Source organism: Mesoplodon densirostris, chromosome 15 (assembly GCF_025265405.1).
Source record: "Mesoplodon densirostris isolate mMesDen1 chromosome 15, mMesDen1 primary haplotype, whole genome shotgun sequence".
In the NCBI taxonomy this organism is placed as follows: domain Eukaryota; kingdom Metazoa; phylum Chordata; class Mammalia; order Artiodactyla; family Ziphiidae; genus Mesoplodon; species Mesoplodon densirostris.
Window position 1 is genome coordinate 35,627,427 of NC_082675.1, and position 7,864 is coordinate 35,635,290.

The following is a 7,864-nucleotide window of genomic DNA, read 5'->3' on the forward strand; positions in this document are numbered from 1 at the left end:
CTGTTCTGCTTGCCCAAGGACTTTCTCAGTCTTAGCACTAAAAGTCCAGCATCCTGGAATCCACTCAGTCCTGGGCAAACAGGGATGGTTGGTCACCTGATTGGAGGTAAACATTGCATCAAATTGACTTCCCACTGCAACAAGCTTCTCTTCTCTCCCTTAGGTCCTCAGCGGAGGTGATCTGGTAATCTACTTTCTAACACCACACTACCAAAAACGTTCTCACTAAGATCACTGGTTACTTTCCTTTTGTCAAATCAGATGGACACCTATTTTATTTCATTGAAGCAATGGACATTTTCATTGTTTTTTCTTTCTTGAGACTCTTTTCTCTTAGCTTCCATCACATCTCTTGCATTACCTAGATGCTTTTCAGAGTGAATGTGGCTCAGATGGCCATCAAGCACCTAAAATCCAAAAAGCTCAAAACTGAACTCATTATCTTCTTCCCAAAAGTCTTTCTTCCTGAACTTTCACTGCTGTATCTCCACCCACCCAGCAACTCAAGCCAGGAAGTAAGTGACCCTAGCCCCCTCCCCACCCCCACATATGTGTTCCGTATTGGTTCCTTTAGGGCTTCTGGAACACTCACCAGCTTCAAGGGTCCCACTAAATCAGGTTCCTATGGTATCTATCTGCTTGCACTTTCTCCCTACACTCTCCATCCCAGCTGGCTTTATCTCTTACCTGCCTCCTCTTAGTTAACTTTGAGCTACTTACTTACCTAGACATTGATCTGACCCGTGCTTGGATACTGTCTGGTCATTTCTTCTAAGCTCCTTTCAGGTAGACCTGCAATGACATCCTAATCCCGTTGTGTCAGGGGAGGAAGGTCACAGAGTTGCCCCTGCTGTTGGTTTCACCTTTGTTCTTCTCTTTTCCTGTAACTGCCCCCCCCCCCACCCGCTTCACCACCTCATCCCCCCTTGGCTGAAATGCCGCAGAAGCCACTTAACTGGTCTCCCGCCTCTAACATTTCCCACCCCAATACATTCCCTCTACCGCTTTCAATTATCTTTGAAAACGCATATCTTGTTAAGTCTTGTCATTCTCCCACTTTGATCCTTTCAAAAATGCCTTAGCCGGACGTGTAAAGCCCTTCCTCTTCCCTTTATACTCCCTACCCTGTCTCAGACTTTATGTTTCTGCCATGCTGGCAATTTGCAGTTCCTGATGAGCTGTGGTCATTTCTCATTTTATGTTATTATCTCATCGTGAAATGCCCTACACCCCTCACAGCAGCCACTCTCCTGTCACCAACCAGCAATAACACACTCAGTCCCCATCTCCCATGGGGCCCACAGGCAGACTCCTGCACGCCCGTCCAGTCCCAACTTGGTCACCTGTGTGATCAGCACCACCCCTAGTCTGGTTTGGATGCCCTGGTAGATGCTCCTATGTTACCTTGGCCTTAGGTTACATTAACACTCATCAGACTATCACAATCATATATTTTAAAAAAAATCATAGTCTATCTTTCCCACTAGATTGTAAACTTCTTGAGGTCTTGCATCGCCAGAGCAAGTTTTCGGCCTATGGTAGGTTTTCCATACATTTTTGTTTGATTGTTTGTTTGGCTTTGGTTTTGGCCGTTCTATAACTTTATTGGACAATCAGCAGTCAGTTCTCATCTACATCAACTAGCTGTAGATTTTTGAAAAGTGGTGACAGGTACATAGGTAACCAACGTTTAGAGTTTGTTTGGTGAATCTTCATCGTCATCATACTTTCTGGACAACAGCCCATGGATACGGTATGGAACATTCCTTATTCCTTTGGCCCAGATGGCTTTGTTGAGCCTGGCGTCAATGCGTACATCTGGAGTCCCCGTCTCCTTCATTGCAAATTTCCAGATTTCTCTGAGTGCCCGAGAGGCACGCTCCCTGAAACCCATTCCATGGAAGCACCTGTGAATGCTGATGGTGCATTCTCTAGTCACCACCTCGTTGACGGTGAAGCGGCCCTCTTCTTCTCACCACCCTTCTTTGTGGGAGCCATCCTGCCCTGCCCGGCTTGGAAAGGAATCCGTACATGTTTATTAAATGAATAAGTAAGCAAGCAACCTGATTAGGTAAATTATATGAGAGATATGCCATCTGCATTCTGTCCTCTCACTGGTCTATTTGTTCTGCGCCGGCTGCAAAGAGAGAGAAGGAATCATGCTGGAGACCCTGGGAGGAATTGGAGAGAGCCCTAGATCCATGTCCCAGGAAACAGATGAGGGCCCTCTAGTGGTGGAAGCAAGGAGTGAACCAAGATGGCACAACCAAAGGGTCCTGTGCATCTGGATGTTTCACCTGCCCTGGATGTCTGAGCAGGGGGCAGAAAGAGGGTCTCCACAAACTGCTGCCGCAGTATCTTCTTCCAAGTCATTCATTTCCTCAATCCCCACTATTCCAACCTTAGTTCAGTTACTTCCAAGAACATGGGCCTCCCAGCAACAGGGGAAGGAAGCTGTAATCCAAGCCCAAATGACACAAACACCCAAATCCCCACCGTCTTTTCCATAGCACAGTTATCTGGATTCAAGGGCCATTTGCCTACGTGGTAACACATCGTTGGCACTTAAACATCCCTGCAGTAAAACCATAGTAAATATTCAAGCCACATTAATCTCCCTTCAAACTGAGGTGACAGGTAGGACTTTATTCCTCATGCAGAGGGAGAAATTGCTTTAGGAGACTACTTTTAGGTGTTCCCAGTCTCGTGGAATATATTCTTTTGTTATGATGATTAACCAATGTTTTAATTTTTAATGGGAAATACAAGCACAACTTCCAAATTTTAAGAAGAAAGTGTTTACAGTGAAATTAGGTCTCCCTCTTACCCCTGGCCCATGGCTTCCAAATTCCCACCTCTACAGCAACCAACTTCCTGTATGTCTTGCCAGAGACGTTTGATGCATTTATGTTGGCATGAATACACCTGTGCACGTGTAGAACACACACATGTACTGAATTGATTTCTCAATACGGTATGGACTCTATCTGGACTCTGTTTTAAACTGAGGCTACAGATTTCCTTATCCTCTTGTCATTCCTGGCCTCTGTGACATAATGAAGCACAAAGGCTGGGGACATGCACTTGGCCTCACCTGCACCATCCCGGCTGCCACTTCTCCGCAGTCAGCAGATGGCTGTGGTGAGTACCTCTTCCACTAGTCAGGAGGTAAGCCATTTTGCTGCCTACTTCCAATTTAGCCCCAATGCAAAGAAAGTAGGGCAATGTCTTTGTATTTTCTAAATCAAACACATCTTCTCAAATACAGGAGAAATATGCCACAGAAGAGTTTCAAAATTGAGGTCTGTTTTGAAATCTTCAAGCAAAGCAGCAAAATGATAAAGTTGACAGACATCTGGAACACAGGTGGTAAAAACGAAGAAAATCACAACAAAATCCATATGCATCAAAAGATGGATCTACACCAAAGAGAAAAGATGAGAAAAAATACTAACATTTTCAACCCCCATGATTGTGGAGGGTATAGAAATGCTTATTTTTCGTCTCTTTAAAGCAACCTTGCCTGTTCCCTCCTTGTAATAATTTTTTTTTTTTTTTTTTTTTTTTTTTTGCGGTAAGCGGGCCTCTCACTGTTGTGGTCTCTCCCATTGCGGAGCACAGGCTCCGGACGCGCAGGCTCAGCGGCCATGGCTCATGGGCCTAGCCTCTCTGCGGCATGTGGGATCCTCCTGGACCGGGGCATGAACCTGTGTCCCCTGCATCAGCAGGCAGACTCTCAACCACTGCACCACCAGGGAAGCCCTCCTTGTAATAATTTGATTGCATCCGTTTACCTTCCATTTCACTTTATTCACTCAGTTCTCAGCAGCCCCATCAGCTTGAAGGGCCAGCCTGGATTTGCACATCTTTCCATCGTGACCGTCGTGGGCTGGCAATGGGTTTGCCTTCCTCCCTTTCCTGAGGAGTACATGAGGGATTTGCTTTGGATCAGCCTGTCAACTGCTGTTCACGGACTGCCGGCTCTGCATGGCCAGAGTTTTAGATAAAGGCAGGTTCCTGCTCTAGTTGGGTTGACGTTATATAAAGAGGTCAGGGCTGTAGATTCTTTAACAGGGAAAGAAATGGCCAGGCTCACATACAAGGTGGGGGGGAAAAAGTTGCATGAATGTGATATAGTTCAGGAAGGAGACTGTTGCAAACACTTAGAGCTGGAACTAAGACCTGAAATGAGGGGGACCTCTCTGGCAGTCCAGTGGGTAAGATTCCACGCTTCCACTGCAGGGGGCATGGGTTCGATCCCTGGTCAGGGAACTAAGATCCCTCATGCCTCTCGGGCTGGCCAATAAATAACTAACTAACTAAATAACGAAAATGTAAAATTAAAAAAAAAAAAAGACATGAAATGAGGGTGGAGCAAGACTGGGACACAAATCTTTCTCGCTTGGGAAGTTTCTCAGAGTCACTGATTAAAATTTACCATCATGATTGTTTTTTGAGATTGCTGTTATTCCCATGAATGTGGGCATCGTTCTGTGTTTACAGATGCCTGTCTTTGTAATTACCTTCAAGGTTTGGGCACCAAAGGTGTAAAGACACTGTGTGGGGAAAAGGGAGTGGAAGGGAGCTGAATTCAAGGGCAATTTTAAAACAAAGGGAAAAGCTCTGGAGTTGGGTAGAGCAGCCAGTCCTGCTGCCTGATAAACTGGGTGAGGAGGAGGCTGTGGAAGCTAGAAAGAGCCTGGAGTGGGAGGCTGTGATGCCCCCACTGGCTGTGACACCTCAAGGGAGACTTAAGAGATGAGGGGCCTTCCTCTTCAAATCCGAGAAGTGGGAGTTTCTCTCTCAAGGCACCTTTCAGCAAGTGGACCCTCCTCTCAACTGTTTATAATCTGGTAGGGACCTGACATGGATAAAACACTGGATTTCTTTCACTGTCCCTAAAATAAGCAGGAAATCTTGAATATTTTCAATAAAACTTTTAAAATAGAGGCTTTTCTTTTTCGCTTGAGTTCTTAGCTATGTGAGTGGTTGACAGGAGGGCAAACAATGGTAGCTCTGAGATGCGAGCGTCATTGTCAGAGCAGGCATTTTTTAGAAAACCATCTTTGACCTCCTCAGTGAGCTGTTAGGACATCAGCTGCGGTGGCTCCAGCATAGATAGCACAGTTGTGTTGGGATTCTGGCCAAAGGAGAAACCTAACCTTTATTACTCGCATCCAAAGGGCTGGGCAGTATAACACTTACGGCGAGTTATAGAATCAGAATCTCTGTATCACCCGTAACACTCGGACATAATATCCACTTCCATAAATAAGAACGGAATAAACAGATCATACATAAAAAGGGAACTTGAGTAAAGTACAATGAGCACAACCTCCTAAATGAGCCACTGTCAATTTACACCCTGATTATTACAAAATGTGAATAAAGTATTCAGATTTATTTTTGCTGTGCTGGTTAGCAACGTCCGGGACTAAATATGCATCGTCATCATGTTCATTCAGAATGAGAGTCTGAAAGGAAGTACTGTGCACTGGGAGCAAAACCAACTGCAGAAGTGAGGCTGGTAAGAGATGAGGTTGGCTTCCGGCAAGGTGCGTTGAAACAATTTTTTACATATAAACACACCCATTCGTTCACACCCCAAACACACTTCTAGTATCCTTCTGCCAAAACACTTCGGATCTGTTTTTTGTTTGTTTGTTTGTTTTTTGCGTTACGTGGGCCTCTCAGTGTTGTGGCCTCTCCCGTTGCAGAGCACAGGCTCCGGACGCGCAGGCTCAGTGGCCATGGCTCACGGGCCCAGCCGCTCCGCGGCATGTGGGATCTTCCCGGACCGGGGCACAAACCCGTGTCCCCTGCATCGGCAGGCGGACTCTCAACCACTGCGCTACCAGAGAAGCCCCTATCTGTTTTGCTTTGATTCTGATAGTATTTCCAAGACGTATATTGAGGCAGGGAAGAGCTGCACTGAGAAACTGTCTCATGGTCACTTGTGTTGAGGCTGATTTTTTTTTAAATAATGTTTTCTTTTCTTTTTTTAGCATATATATATATATATATATATATATATATATATATATATAATTAATTAATTAATTTTATTTTTGGCCGTGTTGGGTCTTCACTGCTGTGCGCGGGCTTTCTCTAGTTGCAGCGAACGGGGGCTGCTCTTCATTGCGGTGCACGGTCCTCTCATTGCGGTGTCTTCTCTTGTTGCGGAGCACAGGTTCTAGGAGTGCAGGCTTCAGTAGTTGTGGCACGGGGCTCAGTAGTTGTGGCTCGTGGGCTCTAGAGCACAGGCTCAGTAGTTGTGGTGCACAGGCTTAGTTGCTCCGTGGCATGTGAGATCTTCCCGGACCAGGGCTCAAATCTGTGTCCCCTGCATTGGCAGGCGGATTCTTAACCATTGCGCCACCAGGGAAGTCCCGAGGCTGATCTTAATAAGCTTAGATTGTGTGATTTAATAGTCTATTATGTAAATAGAACTACTACTAGACATAGTCCTCAACATTCTTGAGGTAGTAATAGTATTCATATAGAAAGCATGATTTTACAAAGTATTTCCATCCACAGCCACTGGCTCTGTGCCTTACTCTTCTCATCTCAAAAACAGAAGTTACAATAATAAGGGCTTACTTAAGATGACCCAGTAAGTGGAGGATTCAGGTCTTACTAGTGTAAAGCCTGCGCTCTTACTTGAAAAAAAAAGTCATTACTTCAGTGTGAAAATAACCAGAGCTTCACTGAGATCCTGGCACTTTCGAAACAATAAATATTTGTAAGTGAATGAATGATTGAATGAATGAACAAATGAATGCTGCACTGTAAAAAGGAGTCCTAGAGATCGCTCCCTGCATTTTGGGGTTCACAAAATAGTATGAATTTCATTGTAACAGACTTTATCATCAATTCTTTCAAGAAACAATTTTGACAAAGTTACAGCATTATTGGACTAATGCTCTCTGCATATTCATGCTTTGTCACTCTCAAGTTCACTACAGAATAGGTTACTACAGTACTAAGAATAATAGTGCCATCTAGTGACCCTTCTAGTTATTGTCTCTAAAAGTGCATATGACAACATCGCTTGCTCTAAAAACGACTGACCCGAGATTAAGGACAGAGAGTGATGTATGCAATTTGTAATCTTCCCCAGATTACAGAAAAATAATTTTTCTGTTCAAGAAAACTTTTCCCAAGATTTCAGTATGTGATAAACTTTCTCATCCTCGTTCATATTTCCCAGATGACAGCCTATTCACACCAGATTTTTCAGTAGTTTACATATGTATATTCCAAATAATGGTTTTTTATCTTTTAAGACCCTTCAGTTTTGTTTAGATCTTTCAGTTTTGAGATGCAACATTGATGCAATTATTTTTAAGGATAAACTATTAAATATATACATTGATTGTAAGACATTTTGTTTTCAAAAACACTAAAATGTTAAAAAAATTACAATCAAGAAAATTCTTATTCAAGTATTTATTCATATATATGCTGAATTTAAAACTTCATTTTTATCAGGATAGATGATTCATTAAATGTATAACTAAACATAATTTCAATTTTATAAATATTAATGGCTTTCATATATATGATATATAGTATATATACATTTATAAATGAGAAAAAGATGTTGATCAGGCTACAGGTATTATCTAATTAGGAAATTATAGGTTTAATGAGAAGCACCCTCACTCAAAAAGCTTAAAAGCTAGTCATGGCTCAGACACTGTCTACTTTATATATAAAGTTGAGCAAGTGGGGTAACGTCTATAACTCAGTATTCTCACCTGTAAAATGGGATAATGCCTACCTTATCCACCTCCTAGAGTTTTGAGGATCAAATGCAATAATGAATGCTTTTAAAATTCCTGTACAATGGTAAGAAACCAGT

General features: G+C 43.2%; 1 pseudogene; it reads right to left on the reverse strand.

Annotated features, from left to right (window-relative positions):
• Nucleotides 1–1,620: 1,620 nt before the first annotated feature.
• LOC132502905 (large ribosomal subunit protein eL31-like) lies at nt 1,621–2,019 on the reverse strand (annotated as a pseudogene).
• Nucleotides 2,020–7,864: the final 5,845 nt, after the last annotated feature.